General features: G+C 40.9%; 1 protein-coding gene across 4 annotated transcripts in view; it reads left to right on the top strand.

Annotated features, from left to right (window-relative positions):
* Positions 1–23917, top strand: part of atxn1a (ataxin 1a) — a 101207-nt gene that overhangs the window by 21047 nt on the left and 56243 nt on the right. For all 4 annotated transcript variants that reach the window (XM_085147589.1, XM_085147591.1, XM_085147590.1 and 1 more), the window contains one exon: positions 7973–8159. The gene's annotated coding sequence lies outside the window, so the exon portion shown is untranslated. The remainder of the gene's footprint in view (positions 1–7972; positions 8160–23917) is intronic.

Below are 23917 nucleotides of genomic sequence, written 5' to 3'. Positions count from 1 at the left end.
TTGTTAAATTAAAAGATTTAATACTGTCTGCTGGCCTTCATAATAAGATATGTGTGTTTTTCTCCTCAAACTTTATCTTTCAGCCAATAGCTGTTCTTGTCAGCAGCTGTGTTTGACCCACTTCTATTCAACTCTCAAGCAAACATGCAAATAAAGTGTATGTAATGTTGTATTGCACGAGTATCCCATGGTACACGTTTTTTTTCTTTAGATGGAGCAATTACATAAGATGCCTTACGCCAGACTAATTTTCCTTATCATTTTCTGCAGCTTTGTCTTTTATAAATTCAGTTCCTGTACATTGAGACACCCCTAATTTCTTTATATTTTGTTTCCAAGGAGCCCACTTTTATATATTTTTTTAAGTGGTCTTGAGCAGCAATTTTCAAGGCTTTCAGAAGGTTATGCCACTTAACACTGACCTATGAATGATTGAAGCATTAAAAACCAAAGAGTTGAACCGATCCAGGTATCCAGGTAGGTATAATTCAGCACTGAACCAATTTCAAATTGCATCTTCAGGCCCTTGTTATTAGCACCCTATTGCAAAAACGCATAATTTGTGCTTATTTCCTCAGATGAACTCTATTTGAAAGATATTTCCTCAAATAAGAGAAAATGCAGGCATTGAACACTAGGCTTCTGGGTGAAAGCCCTGTTACTACCTCATGTGACCTTCATTGGTCTCCTGCTGGGGAAAGGATGCTTCCTTCAGTACATATTTAAAAAAATGTATTAGTAAAAAATAAAAATAGCCTTTAAAGCTGATAGATGAATAGAGATTTGAGGTTTAGCTCTAAATGTTTGAGTGGATTCATCTTGTTTTCACGGCGCTTTTCACTTTTCTGGAAGATGCCACCCCAACATTTGGTCCGATCGTGGCGTAGTTTCTGTCCTCAACCAGTGAACTTTAACTTTGGCTCGTACAAGCAATTATAACTTCAAGAAGAAACGACTCTCTTGGCACGGCTAAAAGCATGACAGACAAGAAAAAGAGTAGAGGTTGACGCGTCATTCAGCACATTCTGACAGGAATGAAAGTGTGGGGGCGAGTGAGACTAAACGCTTGTGTCAAGGTGTTGAATGAGGTCTCTTGAAACCTGCTCGAGCAGCAACAGTTTGGATCCGCTTTGCTCTCCTGTGGTAGAAAGTCCGTAATCCGGCCATTATACGTGTTGTCTGCCTGACTGTCAGATTACTGCTCGAGAGCGCGCCTGTAGCATTAATGCTGTTTGCTGTCCCCGTTCATATTTAACTCAGCTTTGGACTTAATTTTCAGTGGTGGGTTAGCTGGTTTTGAGCTCTCGTTCATATCGGCGTCTCCTATGTCTGGGTGCATCGAGCGTTCCACACGTTTCCAGAACACATGTGCTTGTTTGTGGTTGGGAGTGGGAGAGAAAACCTTTGCAGGGAATCAGTGGCAGAAGATTATTACTATGCATGCGTGGGTAGTTCTTACTGTACAGTATGTCTTTTAAATGTTTGGAAAAATTGCAATTGAAGTAGTGCAGTGTGTGTGTGCCCATGTGTACACCTTTGAAGTGTTTTTTTCTCGGTGCATGTGTGTTCCCTGTAGGTCTTCCTCCCAGCATATTCCCCTTATCCTCGTATTCGGATCTTAGGGAGGCGATCAAAGCCGGGCTCCCTGCGACTCCAGCGTCTCCAGGCTCTCTGTGCTAACGTGGCTCGACTGAGCAATGCTGAGCAATTCCCTGAGGTGGCAACTTGCGCTCCAGTGTTCAACGCTAGTGAACTCTGTCGGCTCTCACTTGCACATGTTAGCTCTGTGCTGTACCAGCGTGCCATGCAGAGAAGACCGTTTGTTCACTTTTTCCTCTCTTTTTTCCCTCTTTCACCCAGTTTTCTTCTATGCAAATGCACTTTGGACTGTGTGTCTTCTCTGAATTTTGCTTCCCCCCACCCTTCAGCTCACATCTCTGTCTTGTGTCATAGTGATGTTGTTATGTTGTGATGTGTTACCCTGGAGAATACTTGCATCAGTAGACAGGAAGAGAGTATATAAAAACAGAAAAAGAAGAAGGAAGGAAGAAAAAGAGGAAGATCTTAGGGGGGGAAAAGACAAGGTGAGAGGAGGACAGGAAGTAAGAAATGGATTATGTTGGATTTGATTAAACCTTTGTTAGTTTACTTTTAATTTTCTGGTTCAAGGACACAGCACCACATAGTAATCTTACCAAGGAACTGACACCACCAACACTGATATACAAAGTGTGCTTCTACTTGCTTATAGCTTTTTTTTTTAAAGCCTTTTGTAAAATACTAAACACAACCTCAATGACTGACCTTCTAGTAAAGCTCTTTGTTAATATTATCATCTCATAGCTTTAATTAGTTTATTATTATTTCATAAGTGGTGTAACAACATCAGGTGACAATTAATGGCCCCTCCTGCAAAGGCCTAGTGGAGAGGCATTAGACAGTGAGTAAGTGCTTTCAACCTAAACCTTTGAAGCATTTCCCCTACACAGCCAGTTTCTGTTGGTGCCTCAATGCTGAGTGCTGACAAAAATATGTGCACGTGTGTTTTCATCTTAATTTACCTCTGTTGGTAATCTACCTTATGAACAGAGTGTTAGAGCATTGTTTGATTGCCATCTAGGTTTGCTGCTGTCACATCAACTTTATAGTGTATTATGTTATATTTTTAAACGAGGTAGCACCATAAATAATGTAAGAAGTTCTGTTTTGGAATGTTGAGCGTTTCTGATGTCACCGCCTTGTTTGCAAACAATGGGCGGGTCTGAGTGTGACTTGTGTGGCCTGACCAAGATTTACAAATTTGATTTCTTATTTTTATTTGGTATAGCCCAAAATCAGTGCTTGAGCCCATAAACTGAGCATGAAAGTTTTCACTCTTCCCCCTCGTGTCTCTGGTTCTCTTAGTCCATAGAGGGACACAAACTGTCAGTCCAGCAAATATAATCTCAGAACAGTTTGATGTGTATTTCCCTGCCTTTCCTAGGCCTCACACCCCTCACTATTTGTGGAACATCCCCGGGCCTCCCTGAGCCTGGTTCTGTTGGAGGTATCTGCCTTCCTCGCCACCGTCGCCAAGTGCTGGCTCACAAGTGTTTGTCACATCATTGGGTTTCACTGGCCAGCGATATTCTAGTCTCGACCTTAAAACACTGAATGCCTTGAGATTACTTTTTTGTAAAATTATGAAATTGATTTTGTGTCGACATGTGACAAAGTTTGTTTGTGAAAACAGCACACAAAGAAAGAAATTACTGTCCTCAAAGCTGCAAGACTCTCTTGATGAAAACAGTAATTTGATGTCACAGACATGGAGCTGTTGGTGTACTGCTATGTGCCTTTGTTGTTTTAACACGTTCATTTTAATCTAGATTAACCCTTTAAGTGACAAAAGTTACACAAATACCCAAGCAAACTAACTGTTTGAGGCAGAGGTAGATTTCAGTATTGTGTGGGATAAAATGCTGCGGGCAGAAATAAGTTTTGAAAGCCGCTGTTTGTCAACACTACTCTGACTCTCTGACTATAGTGTAGAGTTAAATTAATATTTGTGTTTCCAGGCAGCTAAAAAACATAAATAACTCATACATACCCCTCCTCTTTAAACAAACAGAACTATCTGTAACTGAGTGGAAACAGTTTATTTAGTGAAACACTGGAATTAAATATTCTAATCTCAGAATATTTTAACAATAGTGCTTCTGACGTCTGACATGTCAGAAGCACCAATTACTGAGATATATATGGTGCATGTATGAATACTGCATGAATGGCAGTGAAGACATATCTGTGTTTGTCAGCAGGAAAAAGCCCGATCATCAGGTACACAGAAGCACATTTGGGACGCTTTTTAGAGTGCTACACTTTGACCCGCAGTTGTAGTGCTGAGGGTTGCTAAGTGAGTTGCATAACCAAGAGTTCATTTTCCTGTTACAGCTTCATTGTGTGTATGGGGCTCTTACTTTCTTTCACTGTCACTTGTTTCTTTTCATTTTTAGTTAATTTAGTTTTACTTGCATAATATTTAATGAATAGAATTGGAAAAGCAAAAATCTGTCATCGTTTTGCATGTAAGAATATAAAAGTTTCAATTTAATTCAAATGAGTGAAATTCATTAGGGGATATATTTCACAGGAACGTTACTTTTGCAGGACTTAAGCCATTTGGTCATAATTCCACCTCTCACATGCAGCCAATCTTACTCTTTTGGCACATTTCAAACTAGAAAAACTGCTTGTTTAAAGGAGTGTATGTTGTGCAGAATAGCCAAGTACTACTCAATTTCAGCAGAGTTCACTTCCAAGGCCATCTGCCTTATAATGCCTTTGGATCCAGAGTTTGTGAACTTTCTTCATTTGCAAAAGTTCAAATCAAGTACAAAAACAACACAAATGAAGATGGCTTAGGCAGGAAATCAAGGACACATGGAGTTCCCTGCCTGCCTCTTAGGAGAGATTTATTACATTTATCATATATTGTATTAGGGTGATGGTGGGAGGAACACATCGTGTGAGAATACCAGAGTTAAATTGAAGTGACATGTAACAGAAATGTGCAAGCTTAGAGCTTTTATGGGAAAGAATGTTATAAAGTAGGTAGAGCGTCTGCTTTCTTGCATCCTCTTGCTTTAGCAGCAGCAGTACTGTTGCGCTCTTTATACATATATATTTAATTGTGTCATTGTGAGGGCACTCATCAATGCACAGTGCACTGCTTTTTTTATTATGCCTCTCATCCTGACCTTAACCATCACAGCTAGATTACAATCTGACCTTAACCCACAGTCCTAATCTAAACCGTGTCACCTGAACCTTTAACCTTGAGCTGTTCTCAGATATGCACCACAGTGCTGAACTTTTCTAAACATTACCCGACTGAGGTACACGCGAAAAGGCAAATCTCCAACGCACCTGGTTTGGACACACCGGGTCTTTAACCCGCTGCTTCTTTTAACCTGGTGCTCAGGTTGAAGCTCATATCGGTGCTCGCAAAGATATCACTAAAATTTCTCCCTCTCACACGTACGCACACAGTCTCTGTGTGACAGAGGGACGCCAGGCAGGAGACCAATAAAAAAACAGGCTGAAAGGGGCAGTGCACAGTTTCACAGGTGCACATGGAGACACACACAAAGGCACAGACACACACATTGGGGCTGCCAGTATTATTGAGTGCCCTTTGCAACAGATGGAGAACTGAATCCGAGGCTGCTGAGTCGGAGGAAGATCTTGCAGTCGTAAGTGTGAGCATTTACAAACCTGTGCTTATGTGTAAACTTTTCACAATATTTAGAACACCCCCCATTTCCAAGAAGCACACAGGCAAGGTGAATCCAAGTGAACCCCCCACATTGAAAAAAGAGGAACATTTGATGATTTAGTGAATGGAGACATTTAAACATCCTTATATCCTGATATAAAAAAAATTAAAAATGGGACTGAAAGATGTAAATTAATGACAAAAAATGTCTGTTTATTTATTTTGGATTGTTGACATGGAAACAATAGACATGGACATGTTTTGAGACCATTTTCTGAGGACGTGTTCTGTATGTTTGCTCTGCTAATTAAGCTTTGAATCCGATTTTTGTATTGTAGGCAGACTAGTACTGCCATACTTTTCATGTCTACGTGTAAGTGTCACTCTTTCTTCTCATAGTATTTTTTACAACATCCAATACTGGGAAAAGGACTTGCACAGCTGATGTCCAACCATATATGTTAATAGCTTCATGCTTTATTACAATGCATGCGCGGTTGTTGAAAATAACCACTTTCAAGGCTTTGTCTGCTTTAACTGGGGATAAAAGTGACTTTATTCATCTATAGGAAGTGCATATGGGAGCGAAGAGCATGACAGCCCTAAATCTGGGGCTCTGAGGCAGATGATGAGCTCATGATTTGTGCATTTCAATCACTAATAAGCACGTATTTCCTCTTTGAAAGACCCTCACATAAAGTCATCTTTGGTAGTTGTTGTCCTGGCCTCTGTGTATGCTGTTGCTGTTTTTCGTGTACCTTTTCCCATGGCTGTGTGGCTTTCTGTGTGTATACGTGACTCTACGAGCTGGATGTACACACCATGTGTTTTGCTTCTTTCGTATGCCTGGGTGCTTGTGTGTATGTGCTTGAATTTTGTGTTAAGTTAGTGCAAACAAAAACATGCATGCTTTAGTATCACTTTCTGTCCCCGGGGTAGGGGGTACTCTTGGTTGTCACATGATCGGCTGACCTGATTTTGTGTTGCTGAGTCAATGTGTTGTTTCGGGGTTCAAGTTAACGCTCGACTCGGCCCTGTGACCTTGGGACATGTCTTTGTCACTGTGGTAACAGCCTCGGGGGTTACTTAAAATAAGGGAGCACACTGGATGGGAGCACTAAGTGTTTCTCTATGTGCTTGTGCATCAAATTAGGCACTGTACCACATTTTATTTGCCCGGGGAACATTAACTCACTTCTTTTTAATGAACATCCTGCAACAAAGCCATAAAGTTGGATTCACACCTGGGCGATAAATGATGCAACAGCGCCCTGCTTTAGGTTATGGTGGAGTGCCACTACAGTAGTTGGGAATTAAGTGCTTTGCACAGAAGATGCAAAAGCAAGTGTATTGGTTGCCTGAGCGTTTGATGCAGGGAGCTTGAAAATGGAACTTATTTCCCTGAATGGTATGCATGCAGAGTAGGAAAGCAGAAGTGCGATTCTTTCGGTATTGCTTTAGACATAGCGACTCTCGATCAGAGCTTTCTGAGAAAACGAATTGTAGTGTAAAATTGTTTAACATTTCCAGGCTATGAAATGTGGTTTTCCCAGAAATACTACCTTCATTATGAGGGTCTGCTCTCAGTTTACTAGAGACATTTGGTCAGAGAAAGAGAAACGCTGTCCTTACTGGAAACTGAGCTAAGTTAATGCGCAAGAACTAAGTAGTTATGATTTTTGTTTAGAGAGGGAAAAAAAAGAGGACACGAGCCTCAAACCGTGTGTCTCATGTGGGTAAACAAAGCGTGGTTACCATGCTGATTCGGCGTCAGTGTATAAATAGCATGGGTGTTTGTTCTGAATAGTCTTCAGAGAGGTAGAGAGCACAACAGAAAAAGGGAAAAGCAGAGGAAGAATCACAAGTGCAGACATTTACAACTGCACATGGTTTAAAGACTTCTATTTAAATAAGGACTGGGATTTAGCAAGTACTACAGGCATTGTGTGTGTGTGTGTGTGTGTGTGTGTGTGTGTGTGTGTGTGTGTGTGTGTGTGTGTGTGTGTGTGTGTGTGTGTGTGTGTGTGTGTGTGTGTGTCAGCTTTGTCAAGAAAGGCAGTGGTAGCAATTACTCTGTCATAAACAACAACATATTTTCCTCTTCAAATTTGCAAAACCATTTTTTAACACAGAAGGCAAGTGGAGTTTTCTTGTAATAGCAGCATCAACCTGCACCTCACTAATAGTTATTTATGTAGTTTCTCTTTGTTATTTCATGAAATTTTATGAACGAAGATCGCTTCGCTATCAAGCTCATTGTTAACGTCGACCTGTTTTGCTCTTTTCCTGCTTCATATTTTTATTCCTGGACTGTATGAGACTTGCTTTGACTCAAGTTCATCCACTGTCTGCAACAAAATGTTTGAGCTGCTCTCGCTTGAAGGACACCCTCCCTCCAAGCTAACTTTCTTCTGAATGGCTGCCCCTCGTGAACAGGGGGGCTACTAAGGCTACAATATTACAATTTAATGGATATTGCTTCTCTATGAGAGCTTAATGTTCCAAGAGTAGCAGTGTTTCTGCACAAAACTGAAATAATTAAGAGGAAAATAATACTGAATGATTAAGCTGATTGTTGTACTTGCAGAGCACTGGATGTGGTTATTATGCTATGATAATTGAGCTAAAGTAAGCAATAACCCAGACCTAAATAATCTCAGTGGATGTAATATTGAAGAGAGAAATAAAAGCCTCTCTGTCTCTGTTTATCTGCAGGGAATTGTGACCACAACTGCCAACATACAGACGTGAATAGACGGCGCACACTTCTTCTTCCTTCCTTTCTGCTGGTGGAGAGATCAAGGCTTCACATCAGGAACTACGACTGCAATCCGTTGTCAGCTCTCAGCTGAGCAGAAGGCTCCACCTACTCGGCCAAAGTAGCTCTGCCTCCTATTCTCAGGTAGGATTCAAAGAGGATGGAGTCAGGGAGTCAGTTGTCTCCTTCCCCTCACACCTACCCAGTCACAGCAGATGGCTGTCCCTCACTGAGCTTTCTTCCTGTGAAAAGGGAGTTTTTCCTTCCCACTGTCGCTCCAAATGCTTCTTCATATGGGTTTTCTGATTGTTGTGATTTTTCTCTGTATTTGTATTTTTTTTTCTTACCTTACAATATAAAGGGCATGTTGTTGTGATTGGGCACCATATAAATAGAATTGAATTGAATAAATTGGATTGAATTAAAAAGACTTTTAACATGTATGTCTGCGCTTTATTATCAGGCAGATTCTGGTCCAGTTGATCTGTTATGATAACCGTTATGAGTACACAAGCTAAGCTGCTATTAAAATCCAGTAAGACCTGTGGTGCCCGCACAGTCTATGGATATACATGCGTTAAGTTTTAATGGGTTAAATCCATCTGCTGTATTCAAGCTGCCGAGGGATTGTTTGTAGAGGAGGCATGTATTTTTATGCCAGATCAGCGGTAACCATGGAACCATGCACGGTAACATATAAACATCGCTTATGGTTTATAGCATGAAGGATTGTGATTATTGACCAGTTAAACACAGTCACCACACAGTAACTACAGTAACCACAGTAACTTTTGCTTCATGAGATTACAATATGAGGAAGTTGAAGCTCCAGCAACACTTGGACTATGTAGGACAATTTAATTACTTCCCCCGTATTGCTTATTATAGATAACATTTTAAATAGTGTATGAGTACAGTACAAAAAATAAAATAACCAATCGTACAGCGCCTCAAACATCAACAAGCATGTGCTGGGTTTATAATATTACGGATTAGAGCCAGTCATTCTCCCTGGCAGTAAGTCCAGTGACATCTCATACATGCAGTTATAAGCAGGAAAAGTAATATTACAATATGAAATGTAGTTCTAGTACAGGTTTTCTTATGTTGTGGTTTTCAACACTTAGTGTGTTCTTGAAAACCCACGCTAGAGACCTTGCACTGCGTGATTTATGTCACTGTGAACGGGACAAAAACCAACAAACGATCCGAGAGCCTGTGCTAGGCGAGCTAGCTGCATGAGCCAAACTATTCTCCGACATGACCATACGTAGCAGGCTTTACTCCAGTTCAGAGGCGTGCGGTCATGGTACACTGACACATCTCTTCTCCAAGTATATCAAGAATCAGTTGTATGTTGTTGGTTCACTGTGCAACCTACGTGAGTCTGAACCAAACGAGTCGAGCTGCAGGTATGAGAGCAGATGGATCGGGCCTGTCCTTTTTCTTTTCTTCTTTTAATAGCAGTTTTCCTAAGATCTGAGGTACTTAGGTGTGCTTTGGGTGTATGTGCGTTTCTGTGACTCAGAGGATAAACATCTTTGAATGGAACTGAGCTCCTGTCCTTCTCGCCGCCCTCCTTCATGCTTTTTGACTTTTGATTTTCTCGTTTTCACTCTTCACTTTCAATGGCCCATTGTGACGTCCCTCAACTCCTTCTCCCATCAATATTGCCTTTCTCTCTCTCTCTCAGTTTCACTACCCATTCTCTAGCTGAAGAAGCTTTCCGCTCTTTTCCCTCTTACTGTATCCTCGGCCGCTTGTATTGAAGCTTCTCTGCCAGCCCTTTATCGCCGTCTCGCCAGCTGCATGTTGAAGCTCCATTCTCTCCTATGAGGGATAGCAGGATGAATAGAAGGGCTTACTGAGGGAAAGAGCGAGAAAGCCAATCCCTGCTTTTTGTCTCACTGAACATCTTTTACTGTCTTCCTCTCTCTCCTCTCCCTGTCCTAAACTCTTCTGTGACCAATACCGTCACCCCTTTCTCCTGCTGCTCATTCTGCCTGCTCTGTGAGAGGGATGTTGTTGTTATGGGATAGTTGTAGACACAGACAGTATAGAAAGCTAGGATTTTTTTGTACCAGTTATTTAAAAAAATATATCATAAAACCCAAACATGATTTTTGGTTCTCGTCCCAGTTGCAGCGTGCCGCCGGCTGCTGCAAAATAAGTTTTTGTTTATCGCCCCTCAGCGTACGGTTATACTCGACTCACCAACAGCATCATTTTATTTTTGCTGTGAGCTACATTAGGGACTTGCTTCATACCTCTACAAATATGTTTTGAAGTACAGACTAATTAGCTTATTAAATTAACATTGTACCAATTTATAGAGGACTAGTTTTGTGGATGGGGTGGGAGGAGTGTAAAGATAATAAATCAAAAGGTAAGATAAAGAAGAAACAAGGTTGATAATTGGGGAAAAAAGTGAACATAAAGTAGCCTTTTTGGATATTTCTTTTCTCTAAAATTCAGTCGCTCCCTGCTCCCCTTGTCCTCTTCTCTTCCTCTTTCTTCAGCCATCATTCTCGCTGACTGGAAATTACACATTTCACTCCCCGCTGCTTTCTGCTCTCTCTCTCTCCATTGTAAATTCACTGTTGACAGTTGCCTTTCTCTGAACACAAAGTCTCAGAAATGAGCAGATGGAGGGGTGACAGCCTAAAAGCTCAAACAATGACACTGGGCGGCAAGTCGCCGTGGCTGTCGGTGTACCATATAGAGACTGCCAGCTATAAAGAAGCTAAAGATGTAGAATCAGAATGAGAACGCATGACATAAATCAACTAAAATTTATGTGAAAACATTTGACACGTGGCTTATGTTGTATCATGTGAGTCTAAGAGGAGAATAAGCTTATCACTTCATTAGGTACGCCTTGCTATTATTGGGTTGGACCCTGTTTTGCATTTAGAACTGCTTTAATCCTTTATAACATACATTTAGCAAAGTGCTGGAAACATTCCTCAGAGATTTTGTAGCGTCACACAGTTGCTGCAGATTTGTCGGCTGCACATCCATGACGCAAATCTCCCGTTGTTCCATGTTCCACCCGATTGAGATCTGGTAATGGTGGAGGATGTTAGAGTGCAGTGAACTCACTGTCATGTTCAAAAAACAGTTTGGGATGATCTGAGCTTTGTAACATGGTATCCTGCAGGAAGTAGTCATCAGGAGATGGATACATTGCTACCTTACAAAGCTACCATAGAGTGGGAGGCGAGGCACACCCTGGACAGGTCGCCAGTCTGCCGCAGGGCTAACACTGAGACAGACGTCCATTCACACACACATTCTCACGTCTTTGCACTGTGGGAGGAAGCCAGACATCGGTGCCTGAATTTCGACCTTACTATCTGAATCTTGGAACAGAAATCGAAACTCATCAGACCAGACAACTTTTTTGCAGTCTTCTGTTTATCATTTTGATGAGCCTTTGTAAATCGTAGCCTCAGTTTCCTGTTCTCAACTCACATAAATGGGACTGCTGTAGCCCATCCACTTCAAGGTGCTTTCAGAGATTCTCTTCTGCATGTCTAGAGTGCTATTTGAGTTACTGTTGCCTTCCATTCAGCATGAAGCAGTCTGGTTATTCTCTTCTGACCTCTGGCATTAGGAAGGCATTTTTTAGAACGTTCTCTGTGAACTCCAGAGATGGCTGTATGGGGAAAATCCCAGCTGACTGGCAGTTTCTGAAAAACTCATATCAGCCCATCTTTCACCACGCCACGTGCAAAGTCACTTAAATTACCTTTTGTCCCCATAGTGACGCTCAGTTGGAAGTTTGTAGGTTGTCTTGGTCCTCCAGATGGGTGGTGACCATGGTGGCCATTTAGAAGTCGGCCATCTTGGATACAACTTTTGTTTTTTCAATAGGAAGCGGGCCATGTGACACATCAAACTTACTGGTAATGTCACAAGAAAAACAATGGTGTGCATCATATTGATCTGCTCATTCATTTTGTTTTCGGGGCCTGTTTGCAAAATGCGCTTGGCTTTCATTACATTATTGCATGGAAGGGTTAAACTTATTTATGTCTTGCAGGGGGAAGTCTGACAGCTTTATGTGGATTCAATCAATTTTTTACAGATTGATTAATTTTTTTTATTTGAGACTGGAATTACTCCTACCCGCTCTCACTCTTGTTCACGGTTAAACTCAATGCTGCCTACAGCAACAGCTCACAGTAATCTCGGAGATGTCAAATGACTAATTAACCCAGTGATGCTTTCTGTAATACAGTTTCACAGGAGCCTCTGGATATCCAGCAATGCCAGGGGCTGTGAGTCCATGAACAAATGCTCAATATATAAAATAAGCCGACCCAGTCCTTTTTGTTGGTCACAGGCTAAAAAGTTTATTGCCAATTACGTGTCACTTGTACAATACAAGAATGTAATTAACATCAACTCCTCTAAAGTAAGAAATCTAGTAGATCTGGGGCACAGTGCTGCCATGAGTATGTACACAAGTATATAGAGAGGTCATCCCTTCTATGTGTGTGTTTGTGTGTGCGTGAGAGGGCACATGGATTTCCCCTTCTCTGTTTTATTGTAATCGCTACGCTCTGCTTTATTTGATCTGGGCCCGACTCTCATAGTAGAATTGAATTGGGTTCGGAGAGCACGGGAAACACACACACACACACACACACACACACACACACACACACACACACACACACACACACACACACACCTGAGAGTGCCAACTGCAACAACAGCTGTCACGAATTACAGTGACAGAGAACAAACGAGAAGAGGGACAGCGGGAAATTAAGGTAGAGTTTTTAGAGTGACCAGATATTATGGTGGTATCTTTGCATCCCTTTTGATGTTGATAGAACAATTAGCTGATAAGTAAAATCATATCTTTCTCTGTACTTCTGTTCTTTCTGCTTTATATGTCTTTTGTCTCGCTGTCTTTGCTCGTCATGCCGCCGCTCTCCACAAAAACACTGACGCACACACACACTTGAACTGCCTCTGCACACTAAACAGTTAGTTAATTACCTTGCTCAGTGTTGTTGAGTTCATCCAGACTGAATTACTGAAAAGAGAAGATAAAGGTAGAGAGCAGAGGAGGCAGAAAAAAGAAGTGAAGTGTGTGTGAATGAATCGATATAAAGAGAGACATTCACAATTGGAGGAGCAACCTGATTTTTATACGCAAGAGAGCAAAGAAAAAGGAACAAAACTTATTTGAATTTTTCATCCAGGTCTGTTCTTTTCCAAGTAAAAAGCCTCAAAATTTGGTAAAGAATGTATGTAAGTACTTTTCAGATCATTTGAGTTTAAACCTTTGTTGCATGAATTTAGTGCTCCATGTAACAGGAGCACAGTTGATTTGGCAGAAGAGAGTTTCATGAGAAATGCAGCTTTGTATGATTCTTACTTTACCCCCTAGAACTTGCTTGTTTTTATACAGTAGCTGTAAAGATGTTGAAGTCTGGCTTAATAATCAATCCACCTATCAGTATAATTACCTATTTTTATGGATGTTTATGTGCATGTTTATTTTGTGTGTCTCTTTTTTACATACTGAGGTTGTGTAAAAGTATTGAGCCGGCCCTCATTTCTTTATATTTCACCTCCAAGGAGTCAGACTTTCTTGAACAATATGTCTCTGAAGGTCTGTTTTTCTTTGCTGCATTTTCACTAATTTCATGAATTTCAGGTGAGTCCTTGTTCTGGACCATTTTAGAGTCGAAAAGGGGTCGACTGGCCCCTCAGTTGATCCGTCCACCGTTCACTGAAGCTTCAACAGAAGTGGAAGGCCTTGGAGGTATTCCCAGTTACACTGAACCGAAAATCAGTGGCAACAGGCTGAATGGAGTGACTGATATAAATTTGAAAATTTTGTTTCAAAATGTTGTAAATGTGTAGGGAGCGTCTACAGCTGTCTGTAAAACACGGTGAAGGCTCTGTCATGGTTTGGGGCTGGATTTCAGCCAGTGCTGCTGCAGGTCAAACTGTAAACGCAGACCCCGACCGGTTGCAGCAGATGGCCCCGCCCCTCCCTGAGCCTGGTTCTGCTGGAGGTTTCTTCCTGTTAAAAGGGAGTTATTCCTTCCCACTGTCGCCAAAGTGCTTGCTTATAGGGGGTCATATGATTGTTGGGTTTTTCTCTGTATCTACTGTACAATATAAAACGCCTTGAGGCGACTTTTGTTGTGATTTGGCACTATATAAATACAATTGAATTGAATTGAATTGAATTGAATTGAAGTACAGTCAGATTTTAATCCACTCTACACTGCCAATGCAGTAAAAGCACAGTTGGATAGAAAAACACACAATGGAGCACTATCAGTCATGGATTGGCCTCCCCGGAGCCTGGACCTCCACATTATCGAAGCAGTGTGGGATCATGGTGACAGAGAACAGAACAAAAGGCAGAAACATCCAACATCTGTGAATGTCCTTCAAGAAAACTGGAGAACTATTCCTAAAGAATGCTTGGAGAAATGAAAGCTGCCTAATAGAGTTCAGGCTGTGTTTAAGAATAAAGGTGGTCACACCAAATATTGACTTTCAAGCTTTCACAATTGTACACTGAATCGTTAAACCTCAAAGACCTTTACACAGTATTGTATTATACTTTCACCTGCAGCTGCCAGAAGAATGGGTTACATGCTATTTAAATGGTATCTAGATATGTATTCAGCTAAAATGGGTGGGTGCTATTAGGTTAAAATACTTTATAGTTATAGCAGCTACTGCCAGCATTTTTTAGATGTGTATAAATGGCTAACAGGAACCATAATCTACTGAGATAAATGATCCAGTTTTATTTGGTTTGGTTGTACCTCCGGAAAGCATCTGAGGAATGCAAGTGGGGAAAAGAAAAAAATCCTGACGCTTGGGCCTATTCGGGGTCAACTCGGATCCAGTGGGCCGCTGGGCTTGTAATACACTGGCAGAAACCCTGCTGTACAGTACGACAGTGTATTTGAGCGAGATCACCCTATAACATCCTGACTGTACATGAAAGTGAAATGTGAAAATGTCATTTGGAGCTGTGGGGTATTGACTGTAATCGGTGTGGAAAAACATGGCGCTGTAGGTCATTACTAATGAGCCATACGCATGCTGGAACATTCAATGTGCTGAGGGTGGATGCCTGCATCTTCATCTTTGCTGTGTACTGTGTCATTGTGAGCATGGCTTAATATATCTAAGCATTTACTCTTAAATGTGTATGTAAGGGTGGATGAACTGTGTGTGAGAGAGATTTTTATTCAGCGTGGGTGCCATTATTCACATAAGTGTACTAGTCTCTGTTTGGTGTGATTAAGTGGGCTCTGCTCAGCTTAAACCCACTTTTGTTGCTCTTTTCTTTGTTTTCTCTTGATTCCCTTCTGCTTTATAGCATTAAGCAGTGAGTAATGACGGCTGACATCATCTCTGGCTAGGCTAGTCTGACTAATTGGCCAGAGCAATCTGATTGCATTAGATGTTATTCCTTCAGGGCATTCCCTGTCTTCCGCGCCTGCTTTGAAAGATATCCCTCATTGTTTGCAAGGAGCAACATATTACTTTTGTGCGGCGTTAGAGTTTTGGCTTTATTGTATTCATAGCAGGGTGAAACAAACTGCATCGGATGTGAATTAGTACGTTTGATTTATGGTTTGTGTGTTTTAACCCGAAACATGAATAATTTTAAAAGCGGTGATTGCTGTCGAGCCCTGACTCGTCTCGTTAATTGCTATCATCTAGAATGCACGTCTCAGGACACCTCAAGGATATTACAAACGCACTACCGGGACGCTAATATACCGCTGAAATGTCTTTGGTTATTGTGCGGATGCTCTGGGTGCTCGTGCGAGAAAGCAATAAAAGTTGAAAAATGAAGTTGTGCTTTAGATTTACTAACAGCCATAAGAGCCGCTCATCTCTCTTCGCCTCTCTCCACGTATTCTCCCGTTCTTGTCTCCTCCACAGAACCTGCTTTAAGAGCCACCTTTTCAAGTGAAGTAAAATGATTATAGTAATGGACGCCCACCCCCTCCCACTCCAACCTCTCTCTTGCTCTCCTTCACAGCTGCTGCTCTGTACATTCTGTTCTGTACATTAGTGTAGCCCATGGGATGCCCTCTCGCTCTCTTCTCTCTGCAGCTTAATGCAATCACACCTCCTGTATAAGTGTGCTGTGAGAGATGGAGAGAATCGAGAGGAGCGACGAGGGAAAAAGGGAAGGCACAGGTGGGTGGCAAACTGGCAAGAGTGATCACATCATAGGATGATAATTACCTGCAGAAAGGAATCAGAAGTCATGCAAATTAGATAATTGACAGGTTTCCCTGTCAGTCACGGTAGGTCTGTACTTTCCTGGAACAAATGCCATCTGTACGATTAATTTTCTGTTGCCTGTGTGATGTTTTGATGCACTTTTTTGTGTGTCTGCAAGATCGCATTCAAGCAGCAAAGAAAAAGGAATCAAATAAAGACAAAATAGTTCCAGCCACTGCTAATAGCTAGCACAGTTCAACTCCAAAACCAAACTTATAGTCTGGCATTCAGCGGGACAAAATGCAGGCGAACTGAATAAGTTCAAAGGCAACTGAAAACATGCAGGCACACTTCTTATCTGTTTTTATGCCTGGATGTTCTGAAATGGTCAGAAGTTCACAATGACAAACACTTCTCTCCAGGAGGAGCTGAGCTCAATTCAGCAACTTCAGCTTTTAGTGAGATGAATGAGCATGGCCTTTGTGGTGCCTGGGAAGTCTTTATGCTGAGACCTATAGAGAGTTTATTGCTTTTACAACTAGGCTGTATGATAAAGTGCCATCTTTGTCGCCACCCACACTCTCCCACTCACTATCCCCCCCACATACCTCACTGTCTCTCTGTTACTGCACCTCTGAGTCTTGTTCCCTTTGTTATCGCCTTCTTCTTTTTCCTTTTACCCCCTTGTCAACTTTCCCATCATTTTTCTCCCTTTCATCTTTCCAAGTGTCCTGACTTCCCTTTCAGCTTCTCTCGTTGTTGACTTTGTCTCCCTTTCTTCACCTTGTCTCTCTTTGGTTGTGCTTTTATTTTAATGCTGCTATATAATATCCATTCCTAACCTCTGCACTAGTAATGGGATCAATCTAGTTCTTCACGTGAGCTGACTTACCTTTTCTAAAAAATATTTTGAGCACACAGGAAGAGCACAGGAAACCAAAATATTTTCTTGAAAACAAATGTTTTCCTGTGGGAATCCTACTGACTGTATTTGAGAGGAAAAAAAATCACCATTATTCTTGTTCTCAAGAGTGCTGTTTATACCAAGCCTTCATGAAATAGTGTGTACAGTGTGTGTGGCAGGGCTGATGGATTGCCACTTACCAATATCCCTAATACTCCACAGTTATGCCGCTGTACTCCATCCTTTTATGTGTGGAGAGGTGGAGGCTAATAGCCCATTGAGCTAAACTGGTTTTCCTTCACTTGGGGGGGGGGGATGTAGTGAACTCGGGGCCCTGTGGTTTCCTGAATTGTATAACAATGGCAGATAGGCCTTGGCTGAGGAATTTTAATGGAACAGTGGAGAGTGATAGCCAGCAGACATTATTCAACACAGCCACCTGAGACCTCAGACTTTGCACCCTAGAAAAAAAAACTACTGTCATTCAGTTTGGACCTTTTTGTTTGGTCTCTGATATTTTAATTTAAAGTTTTGTTCCCCCCCCAAGAATGTCCTTTTTATAAATATCCTTGCAATCTTTTTCAATTCAGGGTTGCAGGGTCATTCAGCTGTCACAGAGTGAGAGGCGGGGTACAGGTTACCAGTCCATCGCAGCGCTATAATATAATATAGCCAATCAAAAAGATCATTCATTTACCATCAGATAAAACCAGTTTGCTACTTTCTTTTTTTGGATATGGGAAGAGAAGATAAATTACTCTCATCATTACAGATATTCTGAATCTTTTACATAATATCTTCTTGTAGGTAGCCATGCATATCCATGCTTAATTGTCTGTTATATTCTAAATGAGACCATCATTTACACCCCTTAGGAAAATGTTTCCTGGGGTCATAAATGACGAGATGTAAGGACGTTTTCTTTAAGATGTCTTTATAATCAACTGGCAGAGTCACCTCCTCCTGGGACTTTTCAGACCTAGAAAATTCTCAACATACTTTCTCTGCATCACTCAAAGAGATCATGCCACCTACTCATGTGACAACTGTTTGTGCTTATGGACGGTTTAGAATCACCAGTTATGTGTGTGTGGATTGCCTGAGGAAGCCAGCGTATTTAAACCCAGGAAGGACCTTCTTGCTGTGGGGCTAACCACTTCATCATCATATGATCTTTGCCTTTTATTTTATTATTGTGTAAAATTAGTTGGCGTCTTAAGGTATAAAAAGTATTTAAGGTCCTTTAAAATCAGAATTTCTCCTTTAAATAAAATCTGTTGGTTATGTTGAAACCCCCCAAATTTATTATGAATCCATTCAGGGACTTCATCCGGCCTTGCAATAAAAACATGGAAGTCCACATCACACATCAGCATGAAGCCTTCAGGCTGCCACTGTACATAACTGTAGGTTATGCTGATTAGTGTGTGGGAAGCAACATGAACATAAAGTGAACTGTCATACTGTCATATTCAAAAATATGTGGAAACTGGGGTGGGGGGATGAAGCACAGTTCTGTTCTGCATAGCCTTCTGTAGATTATTGGGATTGCTAAAATAATTTAACTGTTAGTATAAGTGGTGAAGAGAGCACAGCAGGCATCAGACTTGAAATATTATTTATAGCAGTTAATTTTTTACCTTCTAGGGAGAAATTGCTTCCTTCTTGGTTGTGCTGACGATACCATTGCAGGGCTCTCTCACCACAACTGGAGAATAACCTCAGCTCTGTTGGAAGACAGTAGTGTGTGTGTGTGTGTGTGTGTGTGTGTGTGTGTGTGTGTGTGTGTGTGTGTGTGTGTGTGTGTGTGTGTGTGTGTGTGTGTGTGTGTGTGTGCAGGACATGTGTGTCTGCGGAGGTGTGTGTGAATGGGATTGACAGTAAGGATTACATAAGCGCAGTGCCTGCTGGTGCAGGTCGCCGTGAACAACATGAGCAGAATGACACTCAGAGACGTAAATCATTACAAATTCCTACACACACACACACACACACTCAAACATATACACGCACATACGTGACAAAGAGCAAGAAGGCTAGTGTATCTCCATGTAGTCTGTGTGATCAGCTGCCAGATTATCTGAAAGAGTGTGATGAAATTTTTTCCCAGTAAGGAGTAAGACTTTTCTGCTTGTTATCCTCAGCAGGTTGACATTTTGAGTAATCACTTCTAGGGAACTACATTTATTTCCCTCCCACTTTAGTGTCTTTGTTGCACTTTAGATTGAAACGGCTGAGTTCCTGGAAGGTGTTTAGGGTGAAACTGAGCATGCAAAAAAAAAAATCCCATTACGTATAAGTGCATGACCAAGCATGCAGGACAGATCAAGCGCCTACAAAATGTACACATGCTCAGATACTCACACACACAGTGAACACCTTGTCTTTTGTTATAAACAAAAGTGCTACACACTTAAAAACCCAAATAAATTACAGTTCTTTTGTTTTTAGCTCTTGGCTAACTTAAAGGCTGTAACAAATACCACTTTTCGGCTCTTGAGATTCAGTAGTGAACCACATTAAACATTTAATAATACCCTCCTGTATCTAGTGTGCTCCAAAGATTTTTCACTAGCTAGAAGCCACTAAATAGCTATGATAGCTATTGTAGCTTAATCAAGTTGGCAATAGTACGGTGAACTGAAGGGTGAAGGTTATGATTACAAGTGGAAAACCCCCAAATATATGTATCACAAAAGAAATATCTAAATAGCAAAAAACTGATACTATAGCTCTCACTAACATTCTGCAAAGGGTTGTTAAGAGAAAACACTTCAAATTAAAACAATATTTGATGCAATGTGTGTCGTCAAAAGCTAAATGCACTTGTGGCTTTTAAAAGTAATTGTTCGTCTTTACCAGGCATTTAAAAAGATAACAAACTCAATATAATGTATTTATGTCATCCCAGCACCGACTGTATATTAAAGATGGAGGTACTCACTGTTGCATAACCCATTGGTTTGTCCGCATCGCCATTTTTATTTTTAGAGACACCGAAGGGCACTGCACACTCACAGGATAACCACGCCCTAAAGCACAGTCTAAGCTGTAATGGATTTACTGAGAGTGTAATTCTGCCAGTTGATTAATAAATGTGGTCACCAGGGAGGCCTCGCAAATGTTTATTGAAATTCAGAGTAAATTACACCTCTAGTCTTGTCTGGCTGTGTATAGTTCTGTAACAAGGAAATAAATGGCATAATAAATTCAGGCTGTCATATACAATGTAACATGTTACCAGCTAAATGTTTAAACTTGATGCCCAACACAAGCAAGCATAAGGATATGAAATTAAATGAATTAAACCATAGCTATGAAATTAGTACACAGGAGCGCTAATGAGATCTCACTGATAAATAGCTCTCTGTCAACCATCTGATGACACCATTATATAAACCAGCAATCACAGACAAGCAGCAAAGTTAGACAAGGTTACCTTGTAACAAACGCACTATAAACAATGAGGTAACTTAACAACAGTTCCTGGACTTACTCAGTGGTTAGCTGCACGCACACATGCCTGACAAAAAAAGCATGCAAACACAAACTCTGAGTAATGATTCACAGTCCATCAGGAGCACATTTTTTCCTCTACTTTTGCACACTAACCACCAGCAGTCTCCTACGTGCCAGCATGGAGCGTTCTGATTAGCCGCTCCTGAGCTGCCAGTTTAGTATATCTTAGGATGCTGTCCTTCGCCACCAACTGGTTCATGTAACTCTGCTTTGGGGCAATTATTTGCAAACTGAAAACTAGCAATAGCAATGACACTATTAACTCATCTGGGAAATGTTTGCTGAAGTTATAAATCACATAAGCAATAAAGTTATTTTTCCTATATAACCAAACTTTTGTTCCTACAAGGGGAGTTGCCCCCTGCTGGCTATTAGAAAAATGGAGGTGTAAGACATGTAGTGGCTTCAGACTGTTTAGTGTTATTGCTGAATAAAATTACTTTCTCAGATTAGTTGTCTGCACAATACGCTAGGAAAGGGGAGAGTACATACGCTCACACAAATGCAAGGGAATCGTTATTAAAAAAAAGTGTTATATAGTGTACAAATATAATGCTGTCTGTTGCTAAGCCCTTCCTGTTCTTCCCTCTCACTGCAGCAGCTCTGCTAATGAACCCACATTACTCCTTTAATAGAAATCCGTGTCTGCTAGCCAGCAAAACTCCACTCAGACGCTCATGTTCACAAAATAGCACCAATTTTATGCATCGTTTTGCAGGCTCAGACGCACATACACAACACATACTGTGCATGCAAGGCGAGGCTGCTGCAGATGACGTGTCATGTGTGGAGGACACACGGGTCCAGTTTAGGCACAGATTTTATTCTAAATGAAGCAGGAGTTTGTGAATTATTGAAACACTTGTCCTCTTTTCTTCCTTCTCCATCTCTCTCTCCCCTTTCCTTCTTTAGATCTTTTATAGCTCTGCGTTCCTTTTTCTCACGTACACTCCTATGTTCCGCTGTCCTTCCTTCTTTTTTTTCAGTCCCTCTCTTCGGTTCTCTTCTATTAAATAAGCAGGAGGGAGGATCAGATTGATTTGTGAAGCAGTAGTTCTGTTTTTGTGTGTGTGTGTGTGCACTTGTGTGGTTGGAGGGATGTTGGTTAATCCGATGTTGTCCTTGGGGACAGATTTGGCCCATATTACAGCCCGCTATTACAGTGTCAGAAATCTCCTGTGCATTGAGACAGTCATTATTTACTGCCGTTCTTCGTCCCAACTCTCTCACTAGCATTTTTATTATACAGCTCCACCCTGCTCTGCAATTGCACGCACACAGAGCCACAGTAGGACGGCCTACGACAAAATCCATTTACACGCATACACTGGGGCTGTTCAGTATTGTTGAGCAGTTATTTGCACAATTACTCATTTTTTATTATTCTTTTTTTTAGTGGCTGCTTCTTCACCAAATTTAAATTGGCACTCCTCATTCACATTGTTTGATCGCAGCTCTTTAAAGAAGAACAGCTACTTTTGGCCGCTCATTTATTCACGAGGGGTCGCCACAGCAGGTCGCTTCACACGTTTGATAAGAAGAAAAAAGAAGTTCCAAAACTTGAGATAAAACTCAATCAGCAAGGCGTTGCTTTCATTTTTACGTTGTGCTAATTAAATTTTATAAATTAATCGTTGCAGACAAATGATATAAAGTCTTTCACACCATTTGTTATACCTGCATGATGGATGTGACTAAAACTCACAGCAGTGTATTCTACAGCTGTGAGGTCCCTCTTTTATTCCCCTGCAACGTTTTGCATACAGCACAGATTTTGACTGTTTTCCTGAAGCCTTTGTTGCTCAAAAGATTCATGTTAGCAACCACTGCATTGTTTGTGTTGCCTTCATGCATTCATTATACATTAAGGTAAGATAAGATAGCCTTTATTAGACCATAGTTGGGAATTTCACGTTGTTATGGCAGCAGAGTGGACAGGGCAGGAATAAATTATGTAGTTTGATTTGTGTTGCTTTGTGGTACAAACACATGTATTTCCAAACAATGGATGATGATCAACTTCGAAGGATGAGCTCTCTGTCTTCTGTTGTGCCAGGAAGACGGTTATTTTTTTTGTCTTTTAATTTAGTGCAGCAATGTCAAACTCATTACACACGCTGGGTTTTTCTACTTGATAAAGAAATGCTGATGTAGTCAATGAAAGAAATGTGGCAGCAGAACTCTTTGGACTTAAATTGTAAGAATAAATATGTCAAATTACAGAAAAAGAAAAAGAGAAAGTTTCTGTTAATTCACAAAAAAACCTTCTCTTGATTTATTTTACCCTAGACTTATTGTAAAAGAAAATCCTATAGTAGATCATTAACAAACAGGAAGTTTTCTGTCATTTTAAAAGCTTATATATCACGTAACTACTTTGGTGTAGGATGATTGGCCATGGGGGAGGCCTTTATCAATAGAAGAAGTCGCTGGACTGATTCTGGCCCCTGGGGCTTGTGTTTGACACCTGTGATTTGGTGTTACCGGAGTAGTCCTATGCCGGGAACAGCTGTGATTGGCACATTCAGACATGTGGTCAAGTGCCAATTTAGAGAGCGCTTGATTTGCTTTGTGTTTTAAATAACATGGCTTGGCTTGCTTTTCAAATACTGCTCGGTCGTGCTCATTTAATTGTCTCAGGCCAAAATCATGATCGAGATTAAAACTCGATTAGCATTGCAGGCCTGTGTGACAAATGCTATTTACAACAAAGGAACAACACTGGGAATTTAATATATAAAAAGTGACAACAAGCGCCATCACGCTAGCCACATAACCAGGTACACCGCTACTGTCCTGCGTATCACTGCAGATGAACTCAGCTGTCACATCTACTGTACTGCAGGAATAGGTGGGAAAATACGTTACATATATTCTTTCCTCACCCCCATCGTTTATCATCCAGAGCTTATCTTTTCTAATGGCTGTGGCCTCTCATTCTCTCTCTGGCTGTCACACAAACTTCCAGATAAAAGAGAGATGAGATGGTTGTATCGATGCATGCAAAATTCAAGAAAATACACAAATAAAAACCTAATGTCGAGGTTTGTTGCTTTTTTTAAAATATATTTTTAATTTGAATAAGTGGATATCTATTTTAGCACAAGTTAATTAATTTGGATGTTACAAATTTAACTAAAGGAGTGTTGAAAAATAATCACATAAAATAACACTTTATACACCCAAACAATCAATGAATTAATCAAGCAATCAGCAGATTTATTTATTTTTTCAATGAAATTTGCCA

Source organism: Neolamprologus multifasciatus, chromosome 22 (genome assembly GCF_963576455.1).
Source record: "Neolamprologus multifasciatus chromosome 22, fNeoMul1.2, whole genome shotgun sequence".
In the NCBI taxonomy this organism is placed as follows: Eukaryota; Metazoa; Chordata; class Actinopteri; order Cichliformes; family Cichlidae; genus Neolamprologus; species Neolamprologus multifasciatus.
This window is presented reverse-complemented; position numbering and strand designations above follow the sequence as displayed.